General features: G+C 37.7%; 1 protein-coding gene across 16 annotated transcripts in view; it reads right to left on the bottom strand.

Moving 5' to 3' along the window:
- The window catches only part of HYDIN (HYDIN axonemal central pair apparatus protein), a 430,150-nt gene that overhangs the window by 175,264 nt on the left and 231,861 nt on the right, over positions 1-23,025 (bottom strand). The gene's annotated exons all lie outside the window — the stretch shown is intronic.

Below are 23,025 nucleotides of genomic sequence, written 5' to 3'. Positions count from 1 at the left end.
ATAGTTCAAATGACTGGCACTGCAGAACTAAACATCAGAGACAAACATTATTTTTTTTAATCAAAGCAGCTGGGTGTTTGTTGGCTTTTCTTTTTTTCAAAACGCAATGTGATTTTGAAGCGCAAACCTACAATTCTACTTTTGAATGCTCTGTGAAGATTCTTTACATCTCTTTCTCAAGATGACAGTCCAGTTCTCTAACAAGCTTATGCTAATTATCTGCTCTAATCTCCAAATTCTGAGATACCAGCAGAAGGTACAACATCCTTCCTGGAACTTGTAATTTTTAAAGCAAGTGTTTTTCAAGTGCAAAGTGTCTATGATGTTATAGGGAGGATAAACAGCTTTCATTAATAAACACAATGTAGGAAGTCATCTTGATTTATATTATTTCATAATAATCAATGGAATTTCGTTTGCTAAAATTCCAAACTTATTTTGAAATATATGACAGGGCTAAATTCTAGAGTTGGAAGTGATGCCCACTAATCTGTTTCCTTTAACCATGTAGGCCCTCATAGCTCATTCTTTACTCCCTAAAGTCTTTCTTTGGCCAAACGATACCTCTCAACAAAGCCTACCCTGCACATCACATTTTTAATTTCAAACCTTCCCTCAGTACTCCTGATCCCCTTTACCCTGTTCTGCTTTTTTCCCTTAGCACTTGTCATCTTCTAACTTAGTGCACAATTAACTTATTTGTCATGCTTGTTTGTCTCCTTGCACTAGGATATATGCTCTCCATAGAAGGGATGTTTATGTTTTTTCTTCTTGTTTGTGTTCACTGATATATCCCCAGCACCTGCAACTATGCCCGGAACATAGTAGATGCTTAATAAATATATGACAAATGAATTAATGTATCTGCCTTTGATGTTAGAAAACTCAATTCTCATCTAAGGTAACTTACCCCAGATTTTAATACCTCAAATTGTTACATATCTCTTCCTTATGTAAAGTGGAGATATACTTTTTTTGTACCTTCCACAACATTGGTATTTGGTCCACTCCCTTGGAGATAAATAGAATAAACTGAAGCTCCCTCTTTACTTAACAGCCCTTCAAATCCTGCATCCCACCTTTAGAAGAAAATCTCATATAGTACAATCAGGCTCCAAAGTTAAGATTTTGGTTAAGGTGTCAAGTCATAAAAAAAAGACTAATGCTTATTTAATCTAAAAATATAAGTTGTGCTTCCTTGATGGTAATTTATCTGTTTTTTCAGGCTGCTTTTAAGATTTTCTCTTTATCTTTAATTGTGTGTAGGGCAGGTTCTCCGTATGGTATGTAGTTAGTTTATTTGCATATCCTTCTTGGAATTTGCTACTTTTCTAGAATCTGTGGTTTGGTATCTCTTATTTCTGAAAACTTATCAGCTATTATCTGTTTAAATATTGTTTCTGCCTCATTTTCTTTCTCTTTTCCTTGAATGTATGTGACTTTTCTGATATGTCCTCTCTGTCTCTGCAGACTCCCATCTGCATTTTCCATTCTTTTGCTCTTTGTGTTTCATTTTTTATTTGCTCTGAGGTATCTTCCAGTTCACTAATTCTTTCTTCAGCTGTGTGCAAGTCACTTTTAAACACACCTATTATGTTCTTGCTTTCCCATGTAAACAAAAATGTGAGTCAGAAGAGGCTGGGGTAAAGGCACTTCAGGGACAGACACCTAAAGAACAAGATGCTTCTTCAGAGTAGAGGATATTGAAAACCTTTTATTGTAACATGCTTAACTTGAAGCATCTCAGCCACCCTAGATAATGACATCCAGCTGACCGAGAAGAGAAGAAAGAGGAGGGAGAGTCACATGCTGAGATTTTATGTACCAACCCTGGAAGTGTCACACATCACGTCTGCTACTTCCACTATACACAACTCAGGCAGCCACCTTAGCTTCAAAAAAGGCTGAGAAATGTCATCTGGCTCTGAATCTAAGAGTAAAAGGGAACGGTTGTGGTGAACTGCTAGCTACTTGCTGTTAAAGCCGCCCTGATGGTTAAGTCTACTACCAGATCCTTAAGTCTTCCCCCAACTTCCCTGGATCCCAGATTTTGGAAGGCGAAGAATTTACACCATCAGAACACAGCAGTGGGCACATAACTTGGCATTTCAACTCCTATGGGGATTGCAGACCTGGAGTTCCTATCGCCCTGTTGTTAGGACAAATAGAAGGGCAGCAAGAAGAGAAAATAAGGAAGTTCTAGGCCAGATGATCTCAGCTGTTGGCCCTTGTTCCCAAATTAGTGGCCTTGGAGCACTCTACATAGTTTTACTCATTTATGAGACCCAGCTTACAATTAAAACATAAATTGGTACCATTTTTCTCCTTCATTCAAAAAAAAAAAAAAAAAAGATTAGAGAGGGAGAGAGCCAAAGCATAAGAGACTCTTAAAAACTGAGAACAAACTGAGGGTTGATGGGGGGTGGGAGGGAGGGGAGGGTGGGTGATGGGTATTGAGGAGGGCACCTTCTGGAATGAGCATTGAGTGTTGTATGGAAACCAATTTGACAATAAATTTCATATTTAAAAAAAAAAGCAAAAGTCTTTCAGAAGAGGGTTCTGTCAATGTCATCTTTCCCCTTATAACCATTTATTCTCCTCCCCTAGCCAGTAGCATAGGTCAGTCCTCTGTTCACAATGAAGATAGGGTGTCACCAGTATAAGTGCTATTTCAGGTCAGGGGACATTAGTTTTCAATGGATGGGTACCATTTCTATTCTGATTCCTGCTGACACAGGTTGGCTGCTCTGGAAAGAAGACACAAAGTTGCTCTCCAGGGCTGAATTGGTGAGTTTTCTTTTTGATGAAGGTTATTAATCAATGTTTGGCATAAAACCAGGCAGCAAAGTATATCATAGAATCCACGAACAAGGAACACTAAAACACCAACTGCTAAGGTACTGGACTGTCCTCACCCAAAGTCAACCTTTAAACTAGTTGCTCTAACACCCCTGTGTCTCTTTGCTATTTGACTTTTGGGGGATGTCCTTTGCTACTAGGAAGAACTTGGCATATGTGACATTTTCTGTTATTAGGTGACAAATTTGACAGAAAAGGAGTGGATGAATGATAATCAGCATAGCTATGGAGAACATTCCATAATCTTTCAAAACTACAATATAGTAAGACAACAACTGATGGAAATAGGTTAGGAGGGAGGGCTCTGAAGGAAAAGCGATGTGGGTTTAAGTCTCAGCTCCCCTGGGTTCTGACTGTTGGGTCTTGGGCGTGTCACTTAACCATGGCTGGCTTCGGTTTTCTCATCTGTAGACTGGGACACCAACTGTACCTTCTGCATAGCACCGTGGTAATATTTAAATGAGGTAATGTGGGTAAAACTCAGAATAGTGTCTGACAAATAGAAAGTCCTAGCTACTGTCATCATTTTACCAAAATATGAAATGCTCCACATGACACATAATTATGGGCTCCATAGTATTTGCTAAATATATGGATTATAGAACTGAGAAAACAAAGATGGAAGCTAAGAAAGCATATAACACACAATACTCTTGCCAGAAGAGAAGGAGCTTGTAAGGGTTTGTGGCAGGCAGAATTGCAAGTGGCCCCCAAGATGTTTATCTCCTGATGTATAGTTATCTTTCCCAGTTATTTAATCAAACACTAATCTATGTGCTGCTGTGAAGGGATTTTGCAGATGAAGTCAAGATCCTACATCCATTGACTTTAAGGTGGGGAGATTATCGTTAGTGGATCCGATGAGCTTTTAGAAGTGATTGGCCTCTTCCTAGTCAAAAGACTTCAAGTGTGAGAGGGGCTATGGAAGGGACCACATGGCAGGGGGCTGTGGGTGTTTCAACAGCAGCCGAGTGCAGACCCTAGCTGGCAGCTAGCAAGAAAAAAGGGGGGGGGCCTCAGTCTCTCACTGCAACGAAATAAATTCTGCTGACAACCTGAGGGGGCCTAGAAGTGAACCTTTCCCTAGTCAAGCCTCCTGAAGAGAATGCAGTTCTACCACTGTCTTGACTTTAGTGTTCTGAGAGCCTAACGAGAGGATCCAGCCAACTCATTGCCAGACTTCTGACCTATTGAAACTGAGATAATAGGGGATCCTGGGAAGATGGCAGCGTAGGAGGACGCTGGGCTCACGGCGCGTCCTGTGGATCACTTAGATTCCACCCACACCTGCCTAAATAACCCAGAAAACCGCCAGAAGACTAGAAGAATAGAGTCTCTGGAGCCAAGCCCAGACGAGAGGCCACAGAAGAGGGTAGGAAGGGCGGAGAGGCGGTGCGCGCTCCACCGACTGGCGGGAGGGAGCCAGGGCGGAGGGACGGCCTGCCGCCAAGCAGAGCCCCCGAGTCTGGCTTATAAAAGCAGAGGGGCCTGACGGAGTGTGTTCTGACAGCAAGCGGAACTTGACATCTGGAAGGTTATAAGCTAACAGCTCTGCTCAGAGAACGGGAGGGCTGGAGGACAATGGGAGGGAGAGTTGTTGAGCCCGGGACGACAGAGCTCAGCTTGGCGGGGAACAAAGGCGCTCGCCAGCGCCATCTCCCTCGCCCATCCCCCAGCCAAAATCCCAAAGGGAACCAGTTCCTGCCAGGGAACTTGCTTGCACCGCACAAACACCCAACGCTATGCTTCTGCAGATCCATCGCTCTGGTGGGCCTGACTCCCTCCCGGTGCCGCAGGGCCCCTCCCGAAGCGGAACTCCAAAGGAAAAGTGAGCTGAGCCTGCCCCTCCTGCCCCTGTGCACCTTGCCGATCCACCTCAGCTAATACGCCAGATCCCCAGCACCACAAGCCTGGCAGTGTGCAAGTAGCCCAGACGGGCCACGCCACCCCACAGTGAATCCCGCCCCTAGGAGAGGGGAAGAGAAGGCACACACCAGTCTGACTGTGGCCCCAGCGGTGGGCTGGGGGCAGACATCGGGTCTGACTGCGGCCCCACCCACCAACGCAAGTTATTCAAGACAGCACGGGGGAAGTGCCCTACAGTCCCGCACCACTCCAGGGACTATCCAAAATGATGAAACGGAAGAATTCCCCTCAGAAAAATGTCCAGGAAATAACAACAGCTAACGAACTGATCAAAAATGATTTAAACAATATAACAGAAAGTGAATTTAGAATAATAGTCATAAAATTAATCGCCGGGCTTGAAAACAGTATAAAAAACAGCAGAGAATCTCTTGCTACAGAGATCAAGGGACTAAGGAACAGCCAGGAGGAACTAAAAAATGCTATCAATGAGTTGCAAAATAAATTGGAGACAACTATGGCTCGGATTGAAGAGGCAGAGGAGAGAATAGGTGAACTAGAAGATAAAATTATGAAAAAAGAAGAAGCTGAGAAAAAGAGAGAGAAAAAAATCCAGGAGTATGAGGGGAAAATTAGAGAAATAAGTGATGCACTAAAGAGAAATAATCTATGCATAATTGGTATTCCAGAGGAGGAAGAGAGAGGGAAAGGTGCTGAAGGTGTACTTGAAGAAATAATAGCTGAGAACTTCCCGGATCAGGGGAAGGAAAAAGACATTGAAATCCAAGAGGCACAGAGAACTCCCTTCAGACGTAACTTGAATCGATCTTCTGCACGACATATCATAGTGAAACTGGCAAAATACAAGGATAAAGAGAAAATTCTGAAAGCAGCTAGAGATAAACGTGCTCTAACATATAAAGGGAGACCTATAAGACTTGTGACCGATCTCTCTACTGAAACTTGGCAGGCCAGAAAGGAATGGCAGGAAATCTTCAATGTGATGAACAGAAAAAATATGCAGCCAAGAATCCTTTATCTAGCAAGTCTGTCATTTAGAATAGAAGGAGAGATAAAGGTCTTCCCAAACAAACAAAAACTGAAGGAATTCATCACCACTAAACCAGCCCTAAAGAGATCCTAAGGGGGATCCTGTGAGACAAAGTACCAGAGACATCGCTACAAGCATGAAACCTACAGACATCACAATGACTCTAAACCCATATCTTTCTATAATAACACTGAATATAAATGGACTAAATGCACCAAGCAAAAGACATAGGGTATCAGAATGGATAAAAAAACAAGACCCATCTATTTGCTGTCTACAAGAGACTCATTTTAGACCTGAGGACACCTTCAGATTGAGAGTGAGGGGATGGAGAACTACTTATCATGCCACTGGAAGTCAAAAGAAAGCTGGAGTAGCCATACTTATAGCAGACAAACTAGACTTCAAAGGCTGTAACAAGAGATGAAGAAGGGCAGTATATAATAATCACAGGGTCTATCCATTAGGAAGAGCTAATAATTATACATGTCTATGCGCCAAATACAGGAGCCCACAAATATATAAAACAATTACTCACAAACATAAGCAACCTTATTGATAAGAATGTGGTCATTGCAGGGGACTTTAACACTCCACTTACAACAATGGATAGATCATCTAGACACACGGTCAATAAAGAAACAAGGGCCCTGAATGATACATTGGATCAGATGGACTTGACAAATATATTTAGAACTCTGCATCCCAAAGCAACCGAATATACTTTCTTCTCGAGTGCACATGGAACATTCTCCAAGATAGATTACATACTGGGTCACAAAACAGCCCTTCATAAGTATACAAGAATTGAGATCATACCATGCATATTTTTGGACCACAATGCTATGAAGCTTGAAATCAACCACAGGAAAAAGTCTGGAACACCTCCAAAAGCATGGAGGTTAAAGAACACCCTACTAAAGATTGAATGGGTCAACTAGGCAATTAGAGAAGAAATTAAAAAATATATGGAAACAAATGAAAATGAAAATACGACAATCTAAACGCTTTGAGAAGGCAGCGAAGGCAGTCCTGAGAGGAAAATACATTGCAATCCAGGCCTATCTCAAGAAACAAGAAAAATCCCAAATACAAACTCTAACAGCACACCTAAAGGAAATAGAAGCAGAACAGCAAAGACAGCCTAAATCCAGCAGAAGAAGAGCAATAATAAAGATCAGAGCAGAAATAAACAATATAGAATCTAAAAAAAACTGTACAGCAGATCAATGAAACCAAGAGTTGGTTTTTTGAAAAAATAAACAAAATTGATAAACCTCTAGCCAGGCTTCTCAAAAAGAAAAGGGAGATGACCCAAATAGATAAAATCATGAATGAAAATGGAATGATTACAACCAATCCCTCAGAGATACAAGCAATTATCAGGGAATACTATGAAAAATGATATGCCAACAAACTGGACAACCTGGAAGAAATGGACAAATTCCTAAACACCCACACGCTTCCAAAATTCAATCAGGAGGAAATAGAAAGCTTGAACAGACCCATAACCAGCGAAGAAATTGAATCAGTCTTCAAAAATCTCCCAACAAATAAGAGTCCAGGACCAGATGGCTTCCCAGGGGAGTTCTACCAGACGTTGAAAGCAGAGATAATACCTATCCTTCTCAAGCTATTCCAAAAAATAGAAAGGGAAGGAAAACTTCCAGACTCATTTTATGAAGCCAGTATTACTTTGATTCCTAAACCAGACAGAGACCTAGTAAAAAAAGAGAACTACAGGCCAATATCCCTGATGAATATGGATGCAAAAATTCTCAATAAGATACTAGCAAATCGAATTCAAAAGCATATAAAAAGAATTATTCACCATGATCAAGTGGGATTCATTCCTGGGCTGCAGGGCTGGTTCAACATTCGCAAATCAATCAATGTGATACATCACATTAATAAAAGAAAAGATAAGAACCATATGATCCTGTCAATCGATGCAGAAAAGGCCTTTGACAAAATTCAGCAACCTTTCTTAATAAAATCCCTCGAGAAAGTCGGGATAGAAGGAACATACTTAAAGATCATAAAAGCCATTTATGAAAAGCCCACAGCTAACATCATCCTCAATGGGGAAAAACTGAGAGCTTTTTCCCTGAGATCAGGAACACGACAGGGATGTCCCCTCTCACTGCTGTTGTTTAACATGGTGTTGGAAGTTCTAGCATCAGCAATCAGACAACAAAAGGAAATCAAACGCATCAAAATTGGCAAAGATGAAGTCAAGCTTTCACTTTTTGCAGATGACATGATATTATACATGGAAAATCCGATAGACTCCACCAGAAGTCTGCTAGAACTGATACATGAATTTAGCAAAGTTGCAGGATACAAAATCAATGTATAGAAATCAGTTGCATTCTTATACACTAATAACGAAGCAACAGAAAGACAAATAAAGAAACTGATCCCATTCAAAATTGCACCAAGAAGCATAAAATACCTAGGAATAAATCTAACCAAAGACGTAAAAGATCTGTATGCTGAAAACTATAGAAAGCTTAGGAAGGAAATTGAAGAAGATATAAAGAAATGGAAAAACATTCCATGCTCATGGATTGGAAGAATAAATATTGTCAAAATGTCAATACTACCCAAAGCTATCTACACATTCAGTGCAATCCCAATCAAAATTTCACCAGCATTCTTCTCGAAACTAGAACGAGCAATCCTAAAATTCATATGGAACCACAAAAGGCCCCGAATAGCCAAGGTAATTTTGAAGAAGACCAAAGTAGGAGACATCACAATCCCAGACTTTAGCCTCTACTACAAAGCTGTCATCATCAAGACAGCATGGTATTGGCACAAAAACAGACACATAGACCAATGGAATAGAATAGAAACCCCAGAACTAGTCCCACAAACGTATGGCCAACTAATCTTTGACAAACCAGGAAAGAATATCCAATGGAAAAAAGACAGTCTCTTTAACAAATGGTGCTGGGAGAACTGGACAGCAGCATGCAGAAGATTGAAACTAGACCACTTTCTCACACCATTCACAAAAATAAACTCAAACTGGATAAAGGACCTGAATGTGAGACAGGAAACCATCAAAACCCTAGAGGAGAAAGCAGGAAAAGACCTCTCTGACCTCAGCCGTAGCAATTTCTTACTTGACACATCCCCAAAGGCAAGGGAATTAAAAGCAAAAAGGAACTATTGGGACCTTATGAAGATAAAAAGCTTCTGCACAGCAAAGGAAACAACCAACAAAACTAAAAGGCAACCAACGGAATGGGAAAAGATATTTGCAAATGACATATTGGACAAAGGGCTAGTATCCAAAATCTATAAAGAGCTCACCAAACTCCACACCCAAAAAACAAATAACCCAGTGAAGAAATGGGCAGAAAACATGAATAGACCCTTCCCTAAAGAAGACATCCGGATGGCCAACAGGCACATGAAAAGATGCTCAACGTCGCTCCTCATCAGGGAAATACAAATCAAAACCACACTCAGATATCACCTCACGCCAGTCAGAGTGGCCAAAATGAACAAATCAGGAGACTATAGATGCTGGCGAGGATGTGGAGAAACGGGAACCCTCTTGCACTGTTGGTGGGAATGCAAATTGGTGCAGCCACTCTGGAAAACAGTGTGGAGGTTCCTCAAAAAATTAAAAATAGACCTACCCTATGACCCAGCAATAGCACTGCTAGGAATTTACCCAAGGGATACAGGAGTACTGATGCACAGGGACACTTGTACCCCAATGTTTATAGCAGCACTCTCAACAATAGCCAAATTATGGAAAGAGCCTAAATGTCCATCAACTGATGAATGGATAAAAAAAATTGTGGTTTATATACACAATGGAGTACAACGTGGCAATGAGAAAGAATGAAATATGGCCCTTTGTAGCAACATGGATGGAACTGGAGAGTGTTATGCTAAGTGAAATAAGCCATACAGAGAAAGACAGATACCATATGTTTTAACTCTTATGTGGATCCTGAGAAACTTAACAGAAACCCATGGGGGAGGGGAAGGGAAAAAAAAAAAGAGGTTAGAGTGGAAGAGAGCCAAAGCATAAGAGTCTCTTAAAAACTGAGAACAAACTGAGGGTTGATGGGGGGTGGGAGAGAGGGAAGGGTGGGTGATGGGTATTGAGGAGGGCACCTGTTGGGATGAGCACTGGGTGTTGTATGGAAACCAATTTGACAGTAAACTTCAAATATTGAAGAAAAAAAAAAGAAACTGAGATAATAAATCTGTCTGTGTTAAGCCACTAAGTTTGTGGTAATTTGTTACAAAGCAATAGAAAACTAATACGGGGTTTCACATATTTGTTCAAAAGATGATAAAAATGAGCTTTCCTAAGCCTTCCAGCAAAACTTCAGCAACAGCTGCCTCTGTTTGTTTTTCTGTGAACTGGAGGGTAAAAAGCCAGAGTCATTACGGTAGCCCATGAACAATGCATACAGAAGGTTAGCACAAGCAAGTGCATACAACCATGAGAGATGGAGAGATGGTAATCTTTTGCAATTCAGAATCCCATGCCCTCTGGTGATTAGTGCCATGCCCTGAGGTTTCACATGTCCAAAGATAATATTTGCTTTTTATTTGACAATAGGGCACCAGTGCACTTCTTAGGCAGCGCTCAGCTCCCAAGGTAATACAGCTGGAGCTTTTGTAAGTTTCCTTATGGTGTATTTAATATTTGCCATGAAAGACAGAAATGCATGCTATTGTTTGCACATGTCATTTCAATAATAAATGAGAGTGAATATACTTAGGCAGACCTCCTGTTCCACCGTGCTAATGACCATGAAGCTTGAAGAAAATTGTGCACTTTCTTCAGAATGATTTGTTTGCCAGTTGAAATCTGCAAGAATTTCCTTCCATGGAATGAGGAGACACAAATAACAACAGGAACCAGTGTGCAGAGCTAGGGGTTTCTTTGGATTAATACTATTATCTCAGCGGACGATCAGTTCTTTGTGGAACAAGAACAATGAACAGTCACCAAGGCCTTTCTCCTTTTCGACTGCTAAATGGTATCTCGAGTCATTTGATTCTCTTCCCTGAAGTGAGTCACTTTGCTAGTTAAGACAATTAACTGGAAATTAGGGGAGGAAGTATAAAAGAAATGATGCCAGAGCTTTACAAAAGAGGCAGTAGAGGGTAATGTGTAAAAGAGTGGGCTTTGAAGTCACATGACCTGGTGGTCAACTGTGGACTCTGCCATTGGTAGCCAGGTGATCCAGGATTAAAATCTAGGTTTCAGTCTCCTCATCTTTTAAATGTGCTGCTTGAAGATGAAATAAAAGGGGTGCCAAGCATCTAGCACTTTGTCTACCACAGAGTAAATTCTCAATAAATGGTGGGTATTATTAATGTTACCTATCAAAAGTTCACTTCCAGTTCTCCTTCCTGCGTGTGCCCTCCCCAATACATATTATTGACATGGTTCTTTTTCACATGCCTGATCCTGTTCCTCTCCTCCTGAAGATACCGGAGGGCTCTCCAAAGTCTGGACCAGTGATGTTGAACTCTTTATCCCTTTGAGAATGCTATGGAATTCTCATACACGCAGGCGCGCGCGCGCACACACACACACACACGCACACACACACACACACACACACACACACACACACTTCTTCCTAAACGTTACGTATAATTTCCAGGGCTCATGGTGGATATTTGTCACTTTTTCTGTTTGAAATATGGCGGCCTGCAATCAAGACTGGTATATCAGACAGGAGGCTTTGGTCTGGAGAATCTATTCCAAATTCTTGAGGAAAGGGCCCCAACGCACTTCTCCAGGCTTACTTCCTAGGCACTGTCAATTTCCAACATGCACCCTTGGCTTCGGCCACACCAGCTCACTCACCCTTTCCAAGTATACTGTACTCAACGTTGCACTTAACTAGGCTACACTCTGGAAATGTACACTCCATTTCCCTAACTTCCTCCTCCTTATCCTTCAAGTCTCTACTCAAATGTTTTACCTATGAACATTTTAAATTTTATATTGGAATTAATCACTTCCTCCCCTGTGGTTACATATCATAGCACAGTGCATTGTAGTACTGTATAGGCTGTGGATTCATTTCTGTGTTTTGAGATTGTAAACTCTTCGAAGAAAGAGACCATTCTATATGCTTTTATGCCTCTAGATACAGTTAGCACAGTACCAAGAAGGGGAAGGGTGTTCAAAAAATATTTTTTGGTTAATAAATACGTGAAAAATGTTCAGCCTTACCTGTAAGCCAAAGAAACACTAACAATACAACATTTTTTTCATCTGTCAGATTTGGCAAGAACAAATAAACTTCTGGCAAGGGTCTGGGAGAGGGTGACATTCTTCAACTCTGTTGGGGATGGGCCATAAACTGGTATACATTTTCTGGGAGATAATTTCATGTTATATCAAGATTTTTAGTTGTGTTCGTGCCATATGACCCAGGAAATGCATTATTAGAAGTCTACTCTAAGGAAACAGGAATGTGATCAGCAATTAGGACATGAGCATTGTTTACAGTGGTGAAAAACTGAAAACTACCAATAGGGGATTAATTAAATCAACTGTGGTAGAGCCAAGTGATGCAATAAAATCAGTCACTGAAAATGATCTGAACATGGATATTTCTTAATAATTCACATCAAAAGCGACTACAGTACATTGTTGAATAGAAATAGCTGGTAGTTAAATAGTATTATCACATGGGAGGGGGTAAGAGTGCACAAACGCACATACACAGTAACGTTTCAGAAGATATACATCAAAAGTTTAACAGTGGTTATACGCATAGTGGCACTATGAGTGATTTTTTTCTTCCTCCATGTGTTCTATAAGGATAAAGTCAATTGAATAACAAGAAGACACACACTAATACTTAGTGAATAAAGAACTCATCCTAAAAGGATATGATCACTCTCTTTAGAGTCCATTTAATTTTAACTTTGTTTTCTCTCTTGCTTCCATTTCATTCCCAGTTCCTTTCTTTCTAAGAAGTTTTTCTTTGTAAATAAATAATACATGTACACAGTATAAAATTCAGATGAGTATAAGGGAAAAGAGTCTCTTTCTTTCCTGTCTGTTCATGGCCACTAGCTGTCATCCCAAGAGGCAGCCAATGTTACCGGTTTTCTGCATATCTTTCCAGACATACTTCGTGACTTAAAAAAAAGCACATTTGCACATGTACTACTTTTTCTTACACAAATGGTAGCATACTTTAATACTGTCCTGCAGTATGACTTAAATTTGTAAGTGCTATTTTTATGAAATGTATACCTACAAATAATTTGCAAAGTCAAATGGTTCTAAAAAAAAAAAACATATGAAAAGCAGTAGTCCCTTGAACCTACTCTTCCACCCTTCCCCATTAGTTCCACGGTTGTCCATTAAGTGGAAGCAACCACTGTCAATTCTATTTGCATTTTTCTTTTGATGTTTGCCTTCCTCTCATCTACTGCTACTTCTTAATTTTTCGGTTTGAGCATTATCAATTTACTCCTCTCTATAGGAGACAATGACAGCTCTCTTCTCTCCCTCTTTCCCGTCCCTTTCTTTCTCACCTTTACTTTCTTCTCCCCATCCTCTCAATATAGTTAAAACCTATTTTCTGGTGAGAATCTATACCAATATGGGAATGCAAATACTATTCATGGCTGAGCCATGAAAGCATACTATGATTGCAATTTCTTTCTTGTACAACTTTTATTTTCTAAGGAATTATTGCCTTGTATTTGCTTGTTTTTTAAATGTATCTATCATGGACTCGCCCCCAAACTCTCAATCAAAGGAGTAAATATCCTCTCAATAGATTCAGAAACATCAGATTTTCTATCAGTTCCATTTTCTTAGAGACAAATCTCTCCTGACCCATCTGTTCTGCAATTTCCTTCTGGACTGGCTGCTCTCTGGGCCTGCAGTACAGCTGGCTTCCTAAGAAGGCCATGCAGCATCCTGTGCACTCCTTGAGCTTCTCTCCTGTGTCTGAGCCCCTGTATCCTGGATCTCGTTTCCCTCACTTTGGTGGGGAACATTCTTCAGTACCTTCCCAAGAAAGGATTCATGGGGGGTAAACTTTTTGAGATCTTGGCATCTCTAAAATGTCATCATTCTATCCCTGTGCTTGATTAGTCTTTGGACTGGATGATGAATTCAAGAATAAGACGTATTTTCCTTCAAAGTCTTTTTTTTTCTCTCCCAGTGTTGCTCTCTAGAAGTTTGATGCCACTCTGATTCCTGATTTGTTTTTTGACCACTAATTTTTTCCATCTGGAATTTAATGATGTGTCTTCACATGGGCCTATTTTCATCAATTATGCAGCATATTTGATGACTCTTTTCCATAAATCCCTCTCTGTTAGTTCTGGATATATTCTTTGAATTATTTCCTGTATAATCTCCTGACCTCCATTTTTTCATTTGTTCTTTCTAGAACTGCTTATTTGCATCTTTGAACTGCTGAACACATTATCTAATTTTCTAATCTTTCTCCCCTCATTTCTAGCTTTTTCTCATGTTGTTCTACTCTCTGATAGCTTCTCAATTTTATTTTCGATTCTTTTATCAAAATTTTAATTTACGTGATTGTATTTTTAACTTTTATGAGCACACTTTTGTTGCTCTTTTTTTTTTTAAACTAACATCCTGTTCTTGTTCATGGGTGCAAAGTCATAGTCATCTTTTATTTTCCTGAGATTCTTCTCACTGTATTGCCTTTGTTTCCTCCAAGTTCTCAATTTTATGTTTTCTAGTTTCTTGCTTCTGCATTACAGGCTTTCTTGGTGCAGCTTAAAGTTAAGTACTTACATTTAAGAGTGAAGCACTAAAATTGTTATGTGCTTGGGAAGCAGTCAGCTAAGGGCCCCAGATATTTTAGAGCCCAACTATCAGTTTATTTCTGCCTTTCCTTGTGGCTGGTGAAATTGCCCTGAGAATATTCCAATCTTCTGCCCATGTTCTGGGGATTGAGGGAGAAGGGGATTGGAGTGCTACCTTTCAGTATTAAGACTTTCTTGTAGTCCTCTTATTTTCACACTGGCATCCTGCTCTCAGCAATGCCTGAGAAGTCAGCAGCCAGTTTACTAATATTCCTTTTAAGATAAACTGTCTTTTTGTTTCTGGCTACCTTTAATATCTACTCTTTGGCCTTAAGTAATCTTACACTATTGTGTTTAGATGTGGTTTTCTTTATATTTATCTTGCTTTCTGTTTATAATGCTTTTTAAATCTGGTTTTATGTCCTGGCCATTATCTCTTCTGCTCCATTCTATTCTCTCCTTCTGGTACTCCAATAACTATACTCCTTGTGTGTATTTGTTTGTTTGACCAACTCTTCTACATTTTTCATCCTTTTATCTCTCTGCATTGAATTTTGGGTAGTTTCTTCTGACCTACCTTCCACTTCCACAATTCTCTCTTCATCTATATCTAATAGGCCATTAAACCCATTTATTGAGTCCCTAATTTCAATTGTATTTTTTAGGTCTTCATTTCTATTTGTTCTCTTTTATACTTTGCATATCTCTATCAGAGTTTTAAATTTTGCCTTTTAGTTCCTGGAGCGCATTAAGTATATTGTAGTTTTCTATTCAGTAGTCTTATCTCCTTGTATGCCTGGTTATTTTAAAATTAACTGTTGGATACTGTACACAAAAACTGTAGATACACAAAATACTTTGAATCTTAAAATAATGTTTTCTTTCTTTGATGAGAGTAATATATATTTGCCTCTAGGAAAGATGTGGGGAGAACTAGCATTTCTAGATGTCCTTTATCCAGTTAAGAGATTAAAATGTTTTAAAATGAGGATCTGTACTACTTTACCTTTGTTCCCAGGGTGCAGCTTTTCAGAGTCCTACCCGAAAGGCTGAGAGTTTTACCAAGTATGTCCTCCATTTTTTATCTCTTTAGCCAGTCCTGATTTCAATTTTTATTTTCACAGGCCAGTGACTTTTATGAATGTTCTTTTCAGTTTTCTTTTTTTTTTTTTTAAGATTTCGTTTTTAAGTAATCTCTACACCCAACATGGGCCTCAAACTCACAACCCCAAGATCAAGAGTTGTACACTCTACTAACTGAGCCACCCAGGTGCCCTTCTTTTCAGTTTTTCAACCTCTGCTGGAACTACATAGGAAAAAATAGTACCAAATGCTGAGCATATATCTCTTTGTTTCCTGTTTCTTTTTGTTTGTCACTGGTTTTGTTGCTCTCTAATTCCCTTAAACTCACAATTTTTTATGTTTTGCTAAGATTTTCTCCTCATTCTTAGAGGGAAGTAGTTTGGCATAATAGATTGAATAGGAAGCACTTGGTCACTGATCTGCTGAGACTTACTAGGGGTCAAATAATAGCCCTACCTCTTGATTTCCCTGTTTGTGGGGGAAAAAGTCTATAAGAATTTTAAGGCCAGCTAAGTTTGGTTGCATGAGGAAAGCAGGTATACGTAATTTACATTGCTTTTAAGTAATATGTACCAAGAATCTTTTCAGGCTACTAGGATATATCTTTGAACAAGGACTTTAATGTTCTTTCTGAAAGTCATTGCCTTCTCAAAACTCAGTGAAAGGTGTCAGATCAAACACAAGGCATGAAGATAGTTAAGTAAAAGGAAAGAAGATAGCTCCTGAGCATGTAGACATGATTTACACAGGTTCCAGGGAGCATCTATACAATTAAATGAATAAATAAGCTCCAAGGATATAGAGAATCAGAAAAGTATTGAAGTTGACATTTCTAAATAGAAACTTATTTTCTAATAAACCTTTTCTTTGATGTGGAAGAACATATATTTATTCATTAATACAAATATTTTCTACTTTACAAGGTGGCTTCATGTCAAAAATTTAGAGAACCAAGCAAAGAGCGAGGAAAAAGGCGGCATCAGAGCTACCATTTCATAGAGCTCTGTACTATATGGATCAGTTAGTTTGAATCCTTAGGTCCTCTCTGAGTGTACCTTATTTGTTTTTTTCTTTTTTATCTAAGGAAAAATATATAAAATATCTTAAGATAGAGTGTCATAAAGATTTAAGTCTTACCACAAGTCATTTCACCTAGATGTTTTTGTCTCTCAACATTAATAGTCAAAGCTAGCATTTATTGAATGCCAACAGCTTATTTTTTGCCAGGCACTCTCTATATATATTAACATGTTTAATCTTCTAGATGCCATTTTTAGTTCCATTTAAAGACAAGGAACCAAAGTCTTATAAAGGTTAAATAATTTTCCCAGAGTTCATGTGTGTAGAGTTAGGACTTCATTCCAGATCTGTCTGATTCCCAACATCCTTACTCTTGATAGTACAGAATACTACTTCAACACTCATATACTAAGCAACTCTTTGTTGAGTGAATACCACATGTAAGACAACTGTGTGTGACACATGACCATGCCTGGTCTCAGATAATACTTCCCTTACCTCTCAAATACATCCTGATTTAATGCTCTAACATCCCAGAGGGGAATTTTCTCTTCTAAAGTATGAGACTTAATGCTGCATAAACAATTTCATCACAAATGACATTAAAAAAGACATACCCCAACTGCCATCCTATGGAGAGCTCCACCATGTCATATATGCCCCTCCAGTCTCTGTCCTTGTGCTTGTGACAAGGAAGATGAAATGAGAGTAGTAAAAAGTTATGATTTTCTCCCTGATAAACATCATATAATTTCAACATACATGTGTTGGGGATTTCATCCTATTAATAAACCTTTACACCATACTACTTAATGCACATCTTCTTATCTTTGTTAATTGTATAAAAGTGTTTATTTCATTTTATACTAGCCTATTATTGAATATGACTGTCTACTGTCAGTGCACAATCAGAATAGATTCTTCAGTTGATAACGACAATAATAGCCATCCCTTAATAGTGACATTGGTTGGTATCTTAGTTAGTTAAGGTTTTTCTAAAGAATACCAAAGACTGGGTGGTTTATAAACAACAAAAATTTATTTCTCATAGTTCTAGAGGGTGGAAGTCTGAGATCAGAGTGTCAATATGGTCAGGTTTTGGTGAGAGCCCTCCTCCAGGTTGCAGATGGCCATTTTTCTCATTGTATCCTCACATGATAGAAAAGGTGAGAGCTCTCTGGGGTCTCTTTTATAAGGATGCCAATCACATTTATGAGGACTCTACCTTCATGACCTAATTACCTCCCAAACCCCTCATCTCCTTATATCATCATATTGGGGGGGATGATTTCAATACATGAATTTTGGAGGGACACAAACATTTAGTGCATAACAATTGCCTAGATGATGATGCTGGTAATGGGGAAGTAGTTATAAATTTTTATGGAGGAGAGAAGGTGAAATTTGGAAAAAAACCACATCTGATCCATATAAAGGAAGTTTACCTTAATCTCCCTCTGTGGTGACAAGTATTAACTGTATGACTGAATAATAATTAATTAGAAAAAACAATTTGCTAAAGCTAATTAATAGCTGGGACAGGCAAAATGAAGATGGAAAGTCTTGCAAAGCATGCAAGAAACTAATATATTTTTCTTTTATTTTCTAGATAGCCCTTTAATGACAAGGGAACAAAAACTCCTCCTTCCATTCTGGTTTAGCTTACACTTAAACTAATCATATTCAATCAGTAGAGCTGTATTTCTAAATTCAGGGAAGGTGCTGACCCATCATGTTACCTAACATTCATCTACAGCTTTCTTTTTCTCAGTGTGGTTTATAATCAATATGACCTACTGGAATCCATCTTCTGGGTTTTGCATTTAGCTTTGCCAAAGTAAAAGAAGTCTCAAGTAAGAGTTGGGGTAAGAGGCTCACAGCTCTCTGTCAAGCACAAACCTTTGCTTCTGTAAGCCTCTTGATATTATTGTCACTGGTATCCTCTCATCACTGAATGAGTCTCTTGCAATGGTTCAGGAAAAGCAGAATCCATTTTGGAATGGCTGTGACATTTATGTGTTAAAGAAAAGATGCCCACCATGATAAACCAGAATGTTATTCTCTTATTTACCTATTCTTGTGAGTTTATTTTATCGATTTTTCATAGCTAGGGCAAAGATATAAGAATTCTGCTCTCTTATGTCAAGTGAAGACACATTTCACCACTCTTTTGTAAGTACTCACTGATAGTTTATAAAGCACTATAAAAATTAGTTAAGAGGATGGACTATAAATCAGTGAGTTCAAGCTTTAAAGCATGCCTTTCACTCTAACACACAGAAAAAAAAGAAATAATATTTTGAAACAAGGAAGAACCAGGCATAGTTATACTCAAAAACAAAATTAACATTGTGTGTAACAGAAGCAATAAGAAGGTCCTGAAGCCACAGACATCCTGGGCTGTAGGTCCTGAAATCAGTAAAAGCTTGAGGGGTAAAACTGAAAACCAAAAAGATCCTTCAGGAAGTAAGGGTTCCAGGGTTCCCAGCCAAAAGAGCTTCCCTGCATTTGAAAGGATGCCAAACAAAACTGTGATCTTCCCAAGGTAATAGTCTACACACAGACGTGTGCCAGTGGTGGTGGTGAAGTAAAAGCTGTCATACAGACAGGCCCTATGTAAGCCACTGTCAAGTGTAATGACTGAATCTGTGATTTTTCCAATATCCCCACAGGATAAAAAAGGCTCAACACCTGATTCTGGACTAGTGATATTTGTCCAAGGTGAAGGCAAATGTAAAAATGTTAGACAGGGAGGTAAGACTACTGAGAATTAGAAAAAATATACTTCACACCAGATTAATCTATCATTAAAATTCTAAATGCTAAGAAGGACATTTGGAAACAATTGGCAATTGAATTCATTCTTGAGCAATCAATAGAACTAATTGAAATTGATTAGAAAATGTTTCTGAGATCCTCAAAGATATGCAGAGTAGGATAATATATATAAAACAAGTATTATGAAACAAAACAGATATTAATCAAGAATAGTGGTTATGAATAATCAATTATATACCTTGGAATTGAAAACTATAGTCAAATTAAACTAAAAAATTAAATGAGATAAACTTTACATTTGCCAAAATCAAAGACAGAATTTGTAAATTGGAGCATAGGAGGCAGCACAGAGATAAAGAGATGAAAGATATGGATGAAAAATAAAAATAGACATGTAGAATTGTGGTGGAACGCACGCGCGCGCGTGTGTGTGTGGGTGTGTGTGTGTGTTTCTCAAAGTAGGAGAAATAGAAGGATTGGAAAACAAGAAATATTTGAGGAGATAATGACAAAAACTTTCCAGTATTTAGAAGGGTCAAATCTTTTGATGCATTAAAGAGAAATCTAAGAAAATGAAGGATAAGAACACAGTCTTAAAAGCACCTTGTGAGAAAAACAAATTACCTAAAAAGGAGTAATAATTATACTAACAATGAAATTTCATCAGCAACTAACAATAATCAGGCTAGCAATGGAATTTTATTGGTGCCAGAGATCAATCTTCAAAGAAATAAAAACTTGTAAAATAGAATTTCATACTCAGCTAAACTATCATGCAAGAGTGAAGGTGAAATCAAGATATAGTCAAACATACATAAACAATGAGACCTCTAGTACAGAACCTAGAAGGATATAATTTAGCAAGAAGAAATATAAACCAAGTAGGAAGCAGAGAGATACAAGGGGAAAAAAAGAATAAAGAAAAATCACCAAACTATTTTGGTAACTAGTGAGTAGAAAACTACCAACTGACTAAAACCAACAACTTTGTGGTAAAGATGAGAAGATCCAAAATTCTACACAATAATAAAAATATTACGGAAGTGGGGAAAGATCAAGAGATAATAAATGTGTGATGGGGTCCTCGTCTTATTCTTGAGGAGGACAAAGTTACTAAATTCTTTCATTAGTGTTAGAAAAAGATATGATTTATTTCTTAACAAAGTGAGGAGAGCTACTTAAATAAAATAAATAAGTTCTATAGCTTTCAAACTAATATAGGAAAAATGTATGAGAGGTAGTAGAGGTTGGAGGAGGGCTTGGAGAAAATTCATCAATCCAATACAAAGCAAAAAAAGAAATAAAGAAGGAAAAAACAGCATAGTATACAGGAAATGATAGGGTAGAAGTGAGTTCATATACATCAACAATCACAATAAATTTTTTAAAATCTTGGTATGGTAAGTTGAATAATGGGTCTTCAAAGATGTCCATGTCCTAACCTCTGATATCTATGAATATGTTGCCTCACATGACAAAAGGGACTTTTAGATGTGATTAACGATTTTGAAATATCCTCATATGAAATATCCTTATATGAAAGAGGCAAGAGGGTCAGAGTCAGAGAGAGATATAGGGATGGAAACAGATGTCAGGGAGCAGAAAAGATGGTACACTGGTGGCTTTGAAGATGGAGGAAGAGGCCACAAGCCAAGGAATGCAGGTGGTCTCCAGAAGCTATAAAAGGCAAGGAATCAGATTCTTCTCCAAATCTTAAAAAAGTACACAGTCTTTTATCAAAACATTTAGACTAATGTCTTCCAGAACTATAATAAATATATTACAGCAATAATATGAAACCAAGATACTTGTCAATTAAAAGACTGAGTCTATCATCAGATTTTTAAAAATGTAGTCACATGCTATTTAAAAGAGATTTTGTTAACATACAAAACAAATTACACACACACACACACACACACACACACACAAATATGAAAATAAAGGAATAGAAAGATATACCAGGCAAATGCTAACTATCAGGTAAAACATAATTTAAGTCAGAAAGTATATACAGGAATTAAGATGGACAATATATTATAAAAAAAGGAATAATATGCCAAGGAGTAGTAAAAGTCATGAATTTATATGCACCTACTAACATAGCCTTGAAATACATGGAGAAAAAATTGATGTAAGTACAAGGAGAAATGGAAAAGTGGAAGACTTAGATAAAATCTATAGGAAACTGTTATATCATACAGATAATTAGTAAGGCTGTAAAAGATTTAAACAATACACTCAATAAGCTTGATCTAATACAAACACACAGATAGATGATTAGTCTGTCACACTCAATCACTAGAGAGGCTATATTCTTTTTTAAGATCATATGAAATATTTATCAAAACCAACCATAGCACTGTATCCCAAAGCACAAATTCAAAGACTATGTGTCACACAAACCATGTGTTTCAATTTCATTACAGTTTAAAGTTATCTATTAAATTTCTATACAAAATGGAAATGTAAAAAATTAAAAATATACAACCATATATAACTCACATATTAAAAAGAAAATCACAGTAAAGTTTACCAAATATTTATAAAAAAGCGTTGCAAATAAAGATGATTGCTATGGAGCTAAAGTGTTACATAAAGAGAATATTTATAAACTTTAAATACATGATTAAACTAATATTTAAAATATTGTTAAACATTCCAGTTTAAGGTACTTGAAGAAGAACAAAATAATTGTAAGGAATGTAGAAAAAAATGGTAAAACTAAGAGCAGAAATTAGTACATGGACATTTTTAAATCATAAAAACAGTGGAACAATTTTATGCCAATACATTTGCTAATTTAGATAAAATGAAAAATTTCTAGAAAAATTAAAATCTAAATAACCATTATAGAAAATAAATCATTAGTTGAAATTTCCTTACTATTTCTTGCATGCTAGTTAAAATTTCTTTACTACTTCTTTGTATAGATTATGTAAAGATCTTTTCAAAGATTCAAAAGAGGAAAAGCTAACTCATAGTGTAAGAATACAATATTCTTGATACCACAACCAGAAAAACGCAATGTAAAAAAAAATTGTTAACAAAAAGATGCAAAAATCTAAATAATATGATAGCAATCGTATCAGTAGTGTACTCAAATAACATTATAACTGATTAGAGTCATCCCAAGAATGTAAAGGTGATTTACAACCAGAAAGTCTATTAACTTAATTCATTGTACTAACAGAAGAAGAAAATCATATCATTTGAATGGACACAGGAAACACATTAAGTTTTAGTACATGTTCATGATATGAGAAGAGGGATAGATGGGAACTTCCTGAATGTGACATAGGTATTTATCAAAAATCCGTGGAAAATATTAGCTTAAAGTGAAACATTTGAAGCGTATTCATTAAAGTCAGGGATAAGACAGAGATGCTCACTCTAACTTACTTTACTTTTCAATATTACGTTGAGGATCCTATCTAATGTAATAAGCAAAGAATAAGAAGCAAGGTGTAAGGACTGGAAAGGAAGTCTGCACATGAGGGTTTACCAACAATTAGAACTAATTAACAGATGTGTAGCAAGATTGAAGACTGATATAGACGGATACA

The sequence above is a fragment of the Leopardus geoffroyi genome, chromosome E2, assembly GCF_018350155.1.
Source record: "Leopardus geoffroyi isolate Oge1 chromosome E2, O.geoffroyi_Oge1_pat1.0, whole genome shotgun sequence".
In the NCBI taxonomy this organism is placed as follows: domain Eukaryota; kingdom Metazoa; phylum Chordata; class Mammalia; order Carnivora; family Felidae; genus Leopardus; species Leopardus geoffroyi.
The sequence above is the reverse complement of the archived record's forward strand: the minus strand, read 5'-3'. Positions and strand labels throughout refer to the sequence as shown.